This window comes from Vulpes lagopus, chromosome 10 (assembly GCF_018345385.1).
Source record: "Vulpes lagopus strain Blue_001 chromosome 10, ASM1834538v1, whole genome shotgun sequence".
NCBI lineage: Eukaryota > Metazoa > Chordata > Mammalia > Carnivora > Canidae > Vulpes > Vulpes lagopus.
The window spans coordinates 33,627,255-33,642,729 of record NC_054833.1 but is presented as its reverse complement, the minus strand read 5'-3'; positions in this window follow the sequence as shown (position 1 = coordinate 33,642,729).

Here is a 15,475-nt window from a genome sequence, read left to right as displayed (position 1 = left end):
ATCTGTCATTCTGTCACATATTCTTGTTGTTATTATTATTGGAGTTGCTTTTCACAATCCCTTAACAATATAAAGATCCGTTATCAGTTCATGGCCTGTACAAAAATAGTCCATCATCTGCCAACACCTACAGAGGATAACTCTAAACATCTTACACACAAGCGGCATTCCGCACACCTTGTCTGCCTCTGAATTCCCACTACTTTATCTATGAGAGGCAAATGAGTGAACCTCTTCCAAGAATGGGTTCTGGAGCCAGCCCTGGCCTGTTCTCCATTTACTCTCTGTGTGACTTGGGACAAGTTAGGTAGATTCTGTTCCTCAGTGTTCTCATCTGCACAATGGAGTTAGTAGTAGAGACCTCTACGGAGTGGACAAAGAGATAAAGAAATCAAAGCACATAGAGTGCCCAGAACAATATCTGGTAAACAAATATTTGATTAAAGTCAGTTATTATGGTTATTTTGCTCTATGGTTCCTCTATTGAACTTCCTCCCCTAGTTATTTTGGCCTTCTTAGCCGAGATACTTGTTCATTGTGTTTTCTTCCTTTCTCATGTCTGTCCACCTTCTAGATTCCAGAATTATAAACTGGTAACCCCTACCTCACCTGGTTGGTGGTTAGAAGCATGGACTGCCTGTGCCCATGTGAAGACAATCAGCCTCATCTGGAGAGCCCTCCAGAGTTGGGTCTTAGTATGACATTATTAGAGCATGGGCGCCACACTCAGCATGTTGGAATGACCTTTGTGACCTGTGGAAAACTGGCTTGAGAATAAATATTAAGAATCTGGACCATGGTAGTGCAAGGGCATCTATTTGTAAAGGTGAGACAGTTTTGCTACCAGTGCTTAAATCTTTGTATGGGGGTATGTGGGAGTCTTACATGGAAATGAGTGACAAGATGGTAAAGTGACTCTGGCTCAATTTTTCCTGATGCCCTATAGTCTGAGAATCATACCATAAGGGCCAAACAGTTCTGCTTCCAGAAGGGAGTGCTAGATCACCTACAAAGGCCCTGCTAGGAGTTTCTAAAGCTGCTTCCTCATTAGTAGGGGGCCACCTCATCCAGCACATAGGAGCAGTAATGGTTAGAGAGGCTGGGAGGGAGTTTTGGAATATTCTTCCTTCTTATCTCAAGGCAAATGAGAAAAACTTCAAAGGGGCTACTCAGAAAGCCTGTCAGGAGCCCTCTGGAGCTTGGAAAATCTAAGGACTGGTCTTCAGTTTCTAGCCAGGGAAGACTATCCTTGGCCAGCAATCTGGCTTATGGCCTGGTGCCAGCACAGACAGGCTCTTGAGAGTGACTTCTCTTCTCCCAGTACAAAAAGAGATGTGTCCCAGGGCCTGGATGTGGACTCCACAGAGATGAGGATAGGGGGCTGCCCTAAGAATGTTTCAATGGGATTTTGCTTAAAAGGGGCACCCCCCCACACACACACAGTTAGAGTTGGTGAGCTGGATTTCTGGAAGGGACTTCCTATATGGTCCCCAGAGGAGAGACTTTGCTCATATCAAGGAGATGTAGTGATAAGCCCCAGTAGGAGGCTTTTAAAAACAAAAGAAAACAAATACAGCAAAAAAGACTACCAACCATACCTCTGATACCCAGGTATGGGTATTATACCCAGGTATAATCTCCAGATTATAGTTGTGTCTTCCCCTTCTGTAAAAACTGGCATTATTTCCTGCTAATTCCCTCTTGTCTTGCAAGATCTGGGGCTGGGAGAGGAGGAGGACAGCAGTGAGACAGCAGTGGGGATGGGGTGTAGAGAAATGCACCACCCACTGCCTCGCTTCAGGCTGCCAGCCGTAAAGGACTCAGACTGGGGCTTAAGGAGAATCCCAAAGTTGAATGAAGTTGGGCATTTTGATGAGTACAATGCACTGGATGTTTGGGGACTCAATTACTGGATTGAGACTACTTTTGTGATTAAAAGGAGCTTGGGCAGCTTTAAGACTTCCCTGAAATTTTATCCCAGGGATAGAGAAGACTAATCCAGAGTGATTTGGTAGGGACTATGGAAGAAAGAATAAATTTGCTCTTTTGGATGTACTTTATTAAGTCCAGTTCATTTAATAAAATAGTTCCACATGTGAGACTGGTTTTCAAGTAATAGAGAAGTTATTGTCACTAAAATATAAATTCACCCCCAATGTGTATGTGGTGTATGTGTGTCTGAGAGAGACAGACAGAGAGAAAGAGAGAGAGAGATTGGTTCTACAAGAGAGAGATTGGTTCTACAATCAGAAAGGTCTTCCTGGCTCTTTTGCCTTGCCCTTTACTTAAACATTTTGGGTGACCCTGGGTTAGTTTCTTTATCTGTAAAATGGGCATAATAATAATGCCTATGTCATGAAGGTCTTGTAAAGGATTGAGGAAATTCTTGTAAAGCATTTTGCAAGATACTTGCGAATCAGTAAACATAATTATCGGTTTTTCATCCATTTCTACCCACTCCCCGTATCTCTCAACTCAGGCATACCTCCTTTCCCTCTAGTACCTCCAACCAACATCCATGCTGGAGAAAACAATACAGACCTATTTCATCTCTTTATTCTCTAGAACTCTTAGAATACTTAGTATTCAACAAACATGTGTCGAATGCATGATATAAGATGAAGCAAGCCCAGATTCTGCTCTAAAGAGCTCATTACTAAGTTAAAAATAACTTGCCATAATAAATCAGAGTGGCAGCTGCCCTATAAAGGATAGACGAAGTGAGGGTTCAAAGGGGTGATATTCCATCCAGACCCAGTTGAATTGTGAGATAGTAAATTCAAGACTTCTGGACCGTCTTGCAGTTGACTGTCACAGACATTTTTACTCATTCCGTCATTCATTCAAGAAATATTTGAGTATCTGGCCTGTGTTTACAGTCTTTTAACCACGGTTATAACCGAACACGGCAAGTACAGACTGCCTCTTGGGATCGTGAGGGTTCCTGGCTCAGGGAGCAGAATTATGAGCCACAGGCTGAAGGAACACGGCTCAGTAGTCCGGACCGTAAGATCGTGGTGAAGATCGTGCTTTGGGGCATGCCTGGGTCAGCTGGGAGAAGGCAGGAAGCGGTGAAGACTCGAGCCACCCACAGGATGACTGGTTGGATGAGGAACCGGCCCATGCTGGCCTGCAAACTGTAAAACAGCCCTTGGTCAAGGTCATGCTAGCAGGAGGGCCCAAATCTAACTGGCATTAAAAGGGAAGGGAAGGGTAGGGCTCAAACCAGAGCAAATTCTATGACTGTGTTTTTTTTTTTTTTTTTTTAAAGATGTGTTCTTCCCTCTTTTCTTTCCTTTGTTTCCTTTAAGAGACATTCTGCGTCCTTTCTAAAAGTGCTGATGGCTGACCAGTGAGGCGGCAGGGCCGGGTGTCTGTGCTGTCACTATGTGAGCCATCTGTCTGTCAAGCTGTCAGTTCTGGTGAAGGTGTGGTGGAGCTGGCCGAGGCTGATCGAAGGCCTCTGAGTGCATAGCGGCCTTTCTGGAGTTGGTGGGCGGCGAATAGGATTTGCCCACAACAATCAGTGGACCAGATGCCCTCAATAATTTTAACTTTCCTTCCTGATCTGTCAAGTGGCCAATCACCTTTCCCTGCTTTCCTCCATCCCTCAGTCTCAGGAACACGTGTGGCTCAAATCACATCGCTGTGCTCTGCACCTTGCCATCAGACCTACTGGTTTGAACAGTATTTTTTTTCCCTCCAGGAACACAGTGTTTAGGTCCAAGTTTTAGATTTTTGAATGACTTCAGGCTATTGACCGTTAGGCTTAATGTAAACCCTTCTTCTTGATGTCAACCCAGTTTGATAGATAATCATTTTTTTCTTTGCCATTTATATGTGTTTTAGAGAAATGTGTATTTATTGACTGTTCTCCGAGAATATAGTGTCAGGCAAAATTTGTGTTTAAAAGGTGCATTATCCCTCGTGGATTGGCATCCACATTAGGAAACAAAAATAAATGAGTACTTAAAAAAAAAAAAAAAAGAGCTGTAAGGTAGCTTCTGGAACGCCTTACACTGCTATATTTGAAAATTCCCGGACACCTTTCTAACTAGGGAGAGTGGTGGTGGTGAATGCATTGGACCTGGGTGCTTTCCTTGTTTTCTGTCTTGTCTGGGTGACTTTAATTTAGAGCACTAGAAAATATCAAGTGACATGGTGCTACAGAGAAGAGAATGACTTAAATTCTAAGTTTTCTTCCTGAAATAAAGTTCTTGGACTATCCCAAGCAATACTCAACCCCTTTCTTCTCTAAACTGTAAGAGTATAGAATTGACAATTTTAAAAATATTTATTTATTTATTTTAGAGAAAGAGAGGGTGAGCTCCTGTGTGCATGAATGGGGTAGGGGCAGAGGGAAAGAGAGGGACTCTCAAGCAGACTCCCCGCTGAGCTCAGAGCCCGGCATGGGGCTGGATCCCAGGACCCTGAGATCATAACCTAAGCCAAAACCGAGTCAGACACTTAACTGACTGAACCATCCAGATGCCCCTGGAATGGACAGTTTGAACAATTCAAATGCTTCTAGTCTAATCCACTTTGTTTGCTATTTCTATTTGTTTATGTATTCATGTATGTGCTCCTTCACTCACTCACTCAGTCTATTACACATTCATTTTTGTAAAAAAGATGTCATTTGATAGCGTTTGTGTTTGATCAAATAATGGAGGCACCCATAGAAGAATCTGGAAGATCAGAAATTCAGGCAAATTTCCTGCCATTCTCTGAAAGCTTCCATGATTGAGTGGTCCTTAGGACTGATGGACACATGTCTGAAGCCCTTTAAGGAAGCCCCATTTTTATAACATTTGGTCCAAGTAACCTTCAATTTTGAGTGGTAAAGGGTGCCAAGGTAACAACTGTCTAATTAACAGCAACAAAAAAATGAACTCTTGACAAATTGACAGTAATTAATTGCCATGATAGGTATTTAGCAGGTAATACTGGAGATTAAGCCAGTTAAGTTGCAAAGCCTAAATAAGAGCATTTGCTTCAACTTAGATTTGACAAAAGGAAAATAATTCTTCATGATCTTTTCAAAGGTAATAGACTTGAACTGAGGATACGGTGATGAATTGGGAGAACAGAAGAGAGAAGAGGCTGACACTTTGAAAGGTAAGAAAGGTTTTTACCTTTCTTACCACCTGGTGGAACTGGATGAATACAGGAAAGGTCAGAAGGCCTCAGATGGAAAAGTTCATTCAGGTCTGGGCCATTCACCAAGGGCTTGGTCTACAAGGAAACAGTGTCATCCCAAAGGTGGCGGGGGGTGGGGGTGACTGGGTGACGGGCACTGAGGGGGCACTTGATGGGATTAGCACTGGGTGTTATACTATATGTTGGCAAATTGAACACCAATAAAAAATAAATTTATAAAAAAATTTACTTATTAAATAGACACTCATGTTTGTTTACTTTCCAGCATTAGAAATCTACTTAATTCGCCTGAATTCAATAAGGTGTGGCTTGTCACCACATTGTTGAAAAGAATCTACTGAACAGAGTCAAATTTTATGGCCTTTAAAAAGCTTCCCTATAGTATCTTTCCTCTGGAAAGTCATTCTACATCCCAAATCCCTTCCTTTCCCTTGCCAGTTTGATCTGGAGGAAGGTTCCAGGCAAGGTACTGAGCTCACTCTACATGGGTGTTTGGTTGCCAAGAATTATCCAAGAGCTTCTGGTCTGAGCTGTATCCTGGAGACCCAGTCCGTGGCTCCTCTCTTTACCGCAGCAACCCCACTGCCAGCTATCATCTGAATGGAGTCCCTTCTCTCCCTGATCTTCCAGGGCAATGGCTTAGTTTCCACTACTGCTGCCATCTCCATTCCAGATTAATTTGTGACTTTGTATTCTAGCCCTATAAAACTTTCTGGGAGCCCAGGAGCTACATGGCCTGTCTGGAATCCCCTTCAGTGTGGACTCACCTTTGCTGTCATGGCCAGGGCTTTGCCATTCATCCAAGGATTGCAGCAAGACTTTCTCCTCTCCTAAGGTCCCCGGTTTTTTTCCTTGTGGAGATGCTCCTCACATACTTCATGATAGGGGCCCAAAGCTCCATGCCCCCAGCACTCAGGAGCCGTTTCTTATTGCCATTTCTGGAAGGCACAGGCCAGGAAGGGGGTGTTTCCTACTTACAGCACCTCCATGTTTGAATTCTCTAAATTATCCAGAACAGCCAATGGGAGGTCAGTGAGCTAGTTTCTTCCACTTAAGAAGCCCAGAGGCCTGGGCATCTTCCAGGGTTTTCCTTAGGGTCTATTGGCAAGCAGAAATGCCTCATTATTCACCTCTAGGTATAAGACACTTTTTTCTTTACTCTCCTGAGCAGGGCCTCCGATCTTTCTTTTCCTGGCTTGGATGTCAGCCAAAACATCTCCCCTTTACCCTTTCTTTCCATTTGAAAAGCTAAATGAAAAGAGAGGAAAGGTTGACACTTTGACCTTCTCCCTACCCCCATCCTTTCCTTAAGTTTGGAGGTATGGAAACTGCATGATTGAAAATATCTACCGGGTACCTTCATCTTCCCAATGGTTAGAACAAAGAAGGAGGGCTCAGCCTGGAGCAGTGCTGTTGGTCCTCACCAGCTGGAATGGGCAAGCAGAAGTCTGGATACCATCAGTGAAGCCAGGCACGATGTTATATACGAGGTCTCATTTGCATCTTTAGATGTAACACCAGGGATTTTTTTTTTTTTTTTTTTTTTTTTTTTTTTTTTTTTTTTAATTAACTTTTATTGGTGTTTAATTTACCAACATACAGAAAAACACCCAGTGCTCATCCCGTCAAGTGTCCACCTCAGTGCCCGTCACCCATTCCCCTCCAACACCCGCCCTCCTCCCCTTCCACCACCCCTAGTTCGTTTCCCCGAGTTAGGAGTCTTTATGTTCTGTCTCCCTTCCTGATATTTCCCAACATTTCTTTTCCCTTCCTTTATATTCCCTTTCACTATTATTCATATTCCCCAAATGAATGAGAACATACACTGTTTGTCCTTCTCCGATTGACTTATTTCACTCAGCATAATACCCTCCAGTTCCATCCACGTTGAAGCAAATGGTGGGTATTTGTCGTTTCTAATTGCTGAGTAATATTCCATTGTATACATAAACCACATCTTCTTTATCCATTCATCTTTCGATGGACACCGAGGCTCCTTCCACAGTTTGGCTATTGTGGCCATTGCTGCTAGAAACATCGGGGTGCAGGTGTCCCGACGTTTCATTGCATCTGAATCTTTGGGGTAAATCCCCAACAGTGCAATTGCTGGGTCGTAGGGCAGGTCTATTTTTAACTCTTTGAGGAACCTCCACACAGTTTTCCAGAGTGGCTGCACCAGTTCACATTCCCACCAACAGTGTAAGAGGGTTCCCTTTTCTCCGCATCCTCTCCAACATTTGTTGTTTCCTGCCTTGTTAATTTTCCCCATTCTCACTGGTGTGAGGTGGTATCTCATTGTGGTTTTGATTTGTATTTCCCTGATGGCAAGTGATGCAGAGCATTTTCTCATGTGCATGTTGGCCATGTCCATGTCTTCCTCTGTGAGGTTTCTCTTCATGTCTTTTGCCCATTTCATGATTGGATTGTTTGTTTCTTTGGTGTTGAGTTTAATAAGTTCTTTATAGATTTTGGAAACTAGCCCTTTATCTGATATGTCATTTGCAAATATCTTCTCCCATTCTGTAGGTTGTCTTTTAGTTTTGTTGACTGTATCCTTTGCTGTGCAAAAGCTTCTTATCTTGATGAAGTCCCAATAGTTCATTTTTGCTTTTGTTTCTTTTGCCTTCGTGGATGTATCTTGCAAGAAGTTACTGTGGCCAAGTTCAAAAAGGGTGTTGCCTGTGTTCTCCTCTAGGATTTTGATGGACTTTTGTCTCACGTTTAGATCTCTCATCCATTTTGAGTTTATCTTTGTGTATGGTGAAAGAGAGTGGTCCAGTTTCATTCTTCTGCATGTGGATGTCCAATTTTCCCAGCACCATTTATTGAAGAGACTGTCTTTCTTCCAATGGATAGTCTTTCCTCCTTTATCGAATATTAGATGACCGTACATTTCAGGGTCCACTTCTGGGTTCTCTATTCTGTTCCATTGATCTATGTGTCTGTTTTTGTGCCAGTACCACACTGTCTTGATGACCACAGCTTTGTAATACAACCTGAAATCTGGCATTGTGATGCCCCCAGCTAAGGTTTTCTTTTTTAAAATTCCCCTGGCTATTCGGGGTCTTTTCTGATTCCACACAAATCTTAAAATAATTTGTTCTAACTCTCTGAAGAAAGTCCATGGTATTTTGATAGGGATTGCATTAAACGTATAAATTGCCCTGGGTAACATTGACATTTTTACAATATTAATTCTGCCAATCCATGAGCATGGAATATTTTTCCATCTCTTTGTGTCTTCCTCAATTTCTTTCAGAAGTGTTCTATAGTTTTTAGGGTATAGATCTTTTACCTCTTTGGTTAGGTTTATTCCTAGGTATCTTATGCTTTTGGGTGCAATTGTAAATGGGATTGACTCCTTAATTTCTCTTTCTTCAGTCTCATTGTTAGTGTATAGAAATGCCATTGATTTCTGGGCATTGATTTTGTATCCTGCCACGCTACCAAATTGCTGTATGAGTTCTAGCAATCTGGGGGTGGAGGCTTTTGGGTTTTCTATGTAGAGTATCATGTCATCGGCGAAGAGGGAGAGTTTGACTTCTTCTTTGCCAATTTGAATGCCTTTAATGTCTTTTTGTTGTCTGATTGCTGAGGCGAGGACTTCCAGAACTATGTTGAACAGCAGTGGTGAGAGTGGACATCCCTGTCTTGTTCCTGATCTTAGGGGAAAGGCTCCCAGTGCTTCCCCATTGAGAATGATATTTGCTGTGGGCTTTTCGTAGATGGCTTTTAAGATGTCGAGGAAAGTTCCCTCTATCCCAACACTCTGAAGGGTTTTGATCAGGAATGGATGCTGTATTTTGTCAAATGCTTTCTCTGCATCTAATGAGAGTATCATATGGTTCTTGGTTTTTCTCTTGCTGATATGATGAATCACATTGATGGTTTTACGAGTGTTGAACCAGCCTTGTGTCCCAGGGATAAATCCTACTTGGTCATGGTGAATAATTTTCTTAATGTGTTGTTGGATCCTATTGGCTAGTATCTTGTTGAGAATTTTTGCATCCATGTTCATCAGGGATATTGGTCTGTAATTCTCCTTTTTGGTGGGGTCTTTGTCTGGTTTCGGAATTAAGGTGATGCTGGCCTCATAGAATGAATTTGGAAGTACTCCATCTCTTTCTATCTTTCCAAACAGCTTTAGTAGAATAGGTATGATTTCTTCTTTAAACGTTTGATAGAATTCCCCTGGGAAGCCATCTGGCCCTGGACTCTTGTGTCTTGGGAGGTTTTTGATGACTGCTTCAATTTCCTCCCTGGTTATTGGCCTGTTCAGGTTTTCTATTTCTTCCTGCTCCAGTTTTGGTAGTTTGTGGCTTTCCAGGAATGCGTCCATTTCTTCTAGATTTCCTAATTTATTGGCGTACAGCTGTTCATAATATGTTTTTAAAATCGTTTGTATTTCCTTGGTGTTGGTAGTGATGTCCCCTTTCTCATTCATGATTTTATTAATTTGAGTCTTCTCTCTCTTCTTTTTAATAAGGTTGGCTAATGGTTTATCTATCTTATTAATTCTTTCAAAGAACCAACTCCTGGTTCTGTTGATCTGTTCCACAGTTCTTTTGGTCTCGATATCATTGAGTTCTGCTCGAATTTTAATTAACTCTCTTCTTCTGCTGGGGGTGGGGTCTATTTGTTGCTTTTTCTCTAGTTCCTTTATGTGTAAGGTGAGCTTTTGAATTTGAGATCTTTCCAGTTTTTGAATGTATGCTTGTATTGCGATGTATTTCCCCCTCAGGACTGCTTTTGCTGCATCCCAAAGATTTTGAACGGTTGTATCTTCATTTTCATTAGTTTCCATGAATCTTTTTAATTCTTCCTTAATTTCCTGGTTGACCTTTTCATCTTTTAGCAGGATGGTCCTTAACCTCCACGTGTTTGTGGTCCTTCCATATTTCTTGTTGTGATTAAGTTCTAATTTCAAGGCATTATGGTCTGAGAATATACAGGGGACTATCCCGATCTTTTGGTATCGGTTCAGACCCGATTTGTGACCCAGTATGTGGTCTATTCTGGAGAAAGTTCCATGTGCACTTGAGAAGAATGTGTATTCAGTTGAGTTTGGATGTAAAGTTCTGTAGATATCTGTGAAATCCATCTGGTCCAGTGTATCATTTAAAGCTCTCGTTTCTTTGGAGATATTGTGCTTAGAAGACCTATCCAGGGTAGAAAGAGCTAGATTGAAGTCACCAAGTATAAGTGTATTATTATCAAGGTATTTCTTGAGTTTGGTTATTAATTGGTTTAAATATTTGGCAGCTCCCACATTCGGGGCATATATATTGAGGAGTGTTAAGTCCTCTTGTTGGATAGATCCTTTGAGTATGAGATAGTGTCCCTCTTCATCTCTCACTATAGTCTTCGGGGTAAATTTTAATTTATCTGATATAAGGATGGCAACCCCTGCTTTCTTTTGAGGACCATTTGAATGGTAAATGGTTCTCCAACCTTTTATTTTCAGGTTGTAGGTGTCCTTCTGTCTAAAATGAGTCTCTTGTAGACAGCAAATAGATGGGTCCTGCTTTTTTATCCAGTCTGAAACCCTGCGCCTTTTGATGGGGTCATTAAGCCCATTCACATTCAGAGTTACTATTGATAGATATGAGTTTAGTGTCATCATATCTATTCAGTCCTTGTTTTTGTGGATTGTTCCACTGAACTTCTTCTTAAAGGGGAATTTTAAGAGTCCCCCTTAAAATTTCTTGCAGAGCTGGTTTGGAGGTTACATATTCTTTCAGTTCCTGCCTGTCTTGGAAGCTCTTTATCTCTCCTTCCATTTTGAATGAAAGCCTTGCAGGGTAAAGTATTCTTGGTTGCATGTTCTTTTCATTTAGGACCCTGAATATATCCTGCCAGCCCTTTCTGGCCTGCCAGGTCTCTGTGGAGAGGTCTGCTGTTACCCTAATATTCCTCCCCATAAAAGTCAGGGACTTTTTTTCTCTTGCTGCTTTAAGGATCTTCTCCTTATCTTTGGAGTTTGCAAGCTTCACTATTAAATGTCGAGGTGTTGAACGGTTTTTGTTGATTTTAGGGGGGGATCTCTCTATTTCCTGGATCTGAATGCCTGTTTCCCTTCCCAGATTCGGAAAGTTTTCAGCTAGGATTTGTTCAAATACATATTCTGGCCCTCTGTCCCTTTCCGCGCCCTCGGGAACCCCAATTAAACGTAGGTTTTTCTTCCTCAGGCTGTCATTTATTTCCCTTAATCTATCCTCATGGTCTTTTAATTGCCTGTCTCTTTTTTCCTCAGTTTCCCTCTTTGCCATCAACTTGTCTTCTATGTCACTCACTCGTTCTTCCACCTCGTCAAGCCTCGTCGTTAGGACTTCTAGCTTGGATTGCATCTCATTTAATTGATTTTTAATTTCTGCCTGATTAGATCTAAATTCTGCAGTCATGAAGTCTCTTGAGTCCTTTATGGTTTTTTCTAGAGCCACCAGTAGCTGTAAAATAGTGCTTCTGAATTGGCTTTCTGACATTGAATTGTAATCCATATTTTGTAACTCTGTGGGAGAGTGGGCTGTTTCTGATTCTTTTTTTTGAGGGGTTTTCCTTCTAGTCATTTTGCTCAGTGCAGAGTGGCCAAAAACAAGTTGTATTGGGAAAAGGAGAAAAAGAGAGAGAAGGAAAGAAAAGAGAAAAAGAAAAAAGAGAAAGAAGAAAAAAATAGGGGAAAAAGAGAAGAAAAAGAAAGAAAAAGAAAGAAAGGAGAAAAAAGAAAAAAGGGGGGGTGGGGGAAGCAATCAGAAATCAAGAAGAAAGAGAGAAAAAAAAGCACAAAACAAAACAAAACAAAAAAAAAACAAAAAAACAAAAAAACAAAAAACAAAAAAAACCACGGGGGAGTATCTTCCGATTCTGTGTAGTTTAAGTCCCTTGACTTCCCTTGGAACTGGTCCGTCTCGCTGGTCTTCTGGGGGAGGGGCCTGCTGTGCTGATTCTCAGGTGTTAGCACTTGGGGGAGCTGCTCTGCCCCTGCCTGGTGCAGGGCTCGGTGGGGGTTGTTCACCCCGTGAGGCCCCGTGAGGAAGCCACAGTGGCGGGGGCAGCTCTGGGACCCTGGATTCAGCCCCCGCAGTAGCTCCGGGGCTCTCCGTCTGCAGGGCCTGGGGGCTCCGGGGCGGGGCCGCTGATCTGCTCAGTTCCAGGCAGGAGCGTCCTTGCTGTCCTGGGCCCTCCCGGCCTCTGCCTGTCCCGGGGGAGGCCGGATCCTGGGCTGTGTCCCGGCGCCCTGTGCTCCGGGGCCTGCGCTGTTGGATTCGCGCTCCCGGCGGTGCAGCCCCCTCCGCGGAGCCGCCGCCCGAGCCTCTCCGAGCTGTTCCCGGAGCCGCGCAGCCCCCTCCGCGCGGAGCTTCTTCCTCTGCGCGAGCCGCCGCCGCTGAGCTGTTCCCGGAGCCGCGCAGCCCCCTCCGCGGAGCCGCCGCCCGAGCCCCTCCGAGCTGTTCCCGAAGCCGCGCAGCCCCCTCCGCGCGGAGCTTCTTCCTCCGCCCGAGCCGCTGCCGCTGAGCTGCTCCCGGAGCCCCGCAGCCCCCTCCGCGGAGCCGCCGCCCAAGCCCCTCCAAGCTGCTCCCGGAGCCCCGCAGCCCCCTCCGCGGAGCCGCCGCCCGAGCCCCTCGGAGCTGCTCCGGGTCCCGCCGAGCGCTGCAGCCCTTAGGGAGCTCGGCGCATCTCCCCGGGGCGCAGTTCCTCTGTTACTGTCCCAGGGAGCCCGAGGGCGTCCCCGCCTTTCTGGGGATCCTGCTCCAATTCCCGGGGAGCCCCTTTCCGCGGGGAAGGTCAGTGCAGCTCCTGCTCCTCCGGGACGGGGCTCTCCTGTCCTGGGGACACTCGCCCCGGCCTCAGCCCGGCTCCTCGCGGGGCCCCTCCCCCTTGGAGGCCTTTTGTTCCTTTATTTCTTTTTCCCCGTCTTCCTACCTTGATAGAAGCGCGAACTCTTCTCACTGTAGCGTTCCAGCTGTTCTCTCTTTAAATCTCAGGCCGAATTCGTAGGTTTTCAGGATGATTGGATGGTTTTCTAGGTAATTTGCTGAGGACAGGTGACCTGGAGACCCTACTCCTCCGCCATCTTGCCCCTCCCAGGGATTTTTTTTTTTTTAAATCTTTCCTATTCAGAGGATTTCTGGCCTTTATGGTTGAACTGCTCTTTGGGGAGTGTGCAATATTTTATAGTTCAGTTTAAGTTTTCTCTTGAGTTAGGATTGATGGGAATGTAGGCTCTGATTAGTTTTATGTTGGCCCTGTAATCTCTACTCCTTAAAAATATGTACTTCAGGGGCACCTGGGTGGCTCAGTCAGTTGAGCCTCTGCCTTTGGTTCAGGTCATGATCTCAAGGTCCTGGGATTGAGCCCCTCAACAAGCTCCCTTTTCAACAAGCAATCTACTCCCTCTCCCTCTGCCTCCCCACTGATCTGCATTTGTGTGTTCTCTCTTTTAAATAAATAAATAAATAAATAAATAAATAAATAAATAAACAAATAAAATCTTAAAAAGAAAAAAAGAGAATACGTATTTCATTCCCAAGATGTTACTGAGTGCTTCTTGTGGAAAGCCTACTCCTAAGAATGTAAGGACCCATTCACAGGTATGTAACTAGTATCTTCAGGATTGGCCCTTGGGGAAATGTTTGGGTAGGACTCTGTAGATAACTTTCTCTATCTGTAAAATGGGCATAATGCATCGTGTCTTCATAAAGCTATGTTTGGAAATACATTCTTAGGTAACATTGTTCTGCATGTGCCATGCCTGTCTGCATTCATGCATGCATGCATGTGCACACGTATATAACCAGTGCAGGAGCAAAGTCATATTGTATTGAAGAACTTGCCTACAGAGAACACCAAAGGTACAGGGATCTAAGAAAGAACAGATGGGCAGAGGTTTGCAGGTGATTGACTATAATAGTAGTAGTTATGCTTTGAATTCCTAGTGTGGGGCTCTTGCTGAGACTGGGAACAGCTCTTGTCCTTCTTCATTGTGACCCATACTGTAAGAGAGGCTCCCTGTCTTTCTGCTCAACCCATTTTAAAGATAAAAAAAATGGAAGCCCCTTCAGGCTAGCTTCTGAAGGAAAGCCAGGAGAGCTGGATTTTATCCTAACTGGCAAGTCTGAGGGTAGAAGAAATTTTAAGTTCAACCAGGTTAGCTGATTAAATGAGCTTATGGCTTATTAGAAATTAAAGCACATTAGAAATTGTGTAGGTCAGGCACTTTTATAAATGAAAAAAAATTGAACCCCAGAGAAGTTTGTCTTTCTTCTTCTTTTGCACTCGTGGTTTCTATCTTTGCATTGCTCCATGGCTCCTTCCAAGATTCTCAGCGCTTCCATTCTGCCTGGGGAAAAACCGTATTAAAAACTCAAACTTGGAGCTTAAGGTGTTCTTCCAGAGGTTTTATGTTCAAAAAGATCAGTAAGTAAAGGAGAAACTTTTTTTTTCATATAAAAGACATATAATCTTTATATATGGAATCTTTATATGTGGAATTTTTATTCCAGTAAGGAAAATATATCAAAATGAGAGGTCTTTTTAGGTCACTTGCAATGATTCAATTTAATGTTATGATAACAAGTATTATAATGATGAATAGCACTTATTGGATATTTACTATGGACCAGCATTGGTTTGATGTTTTAAATGTTTAAATTCAAAAAAAAATGTTTAAATTCATTTAATATCTCATAACAATGAGATACTGTGGGTTAAGTATTTTAATTATCCCTATTTAAAGATGAGGAAACAAAGCACAAAGCTAGCAAGAGGCATGTATTGTGTGCTATGTGCCAGCTCACTATTCCTAAACATGAGGGTTGCAAGAATGACTTGGGTGTCATCTCTATCATCAAGGGGCTCATAATCCAGTAACAGAGTGAGACTAGGAAATAAATTACATCCCTGACCCAGGCCAGGGTCATGGAGGCTTCGGGGATGTTAAGATTCAGGGGATTCGGAAGCACCTGTGCTACTGCAGGGCTATTTAATAAAGAATGGATACAGGGCTCTTGAGTCAAATTCCAGGAGAGGCTGAAGGGCACATTATGCTGCATTGTCACCTGTAAACCCAGGAGAGGTGTGGAAAGCAGAGCTGTGGTGGTAAAGGCAGGGGAGTGGGCAGTAACTAGCTTCTGTTCTGGTCTGTTCTACTTCTACTCTGGTCCTACTTTATCTCTGCTTTGCCTCCTAAATCTCATCCTTCTAATATGGAAGTTTCCAAACAATTCATTCTCTTCAATCAGACCAATCTTGGCACTGTAGAGATAAAGTGAATAAGGTTTGGAGACTTTTCTGTATCTCAGGACTTGCCTCTTTCCATTCA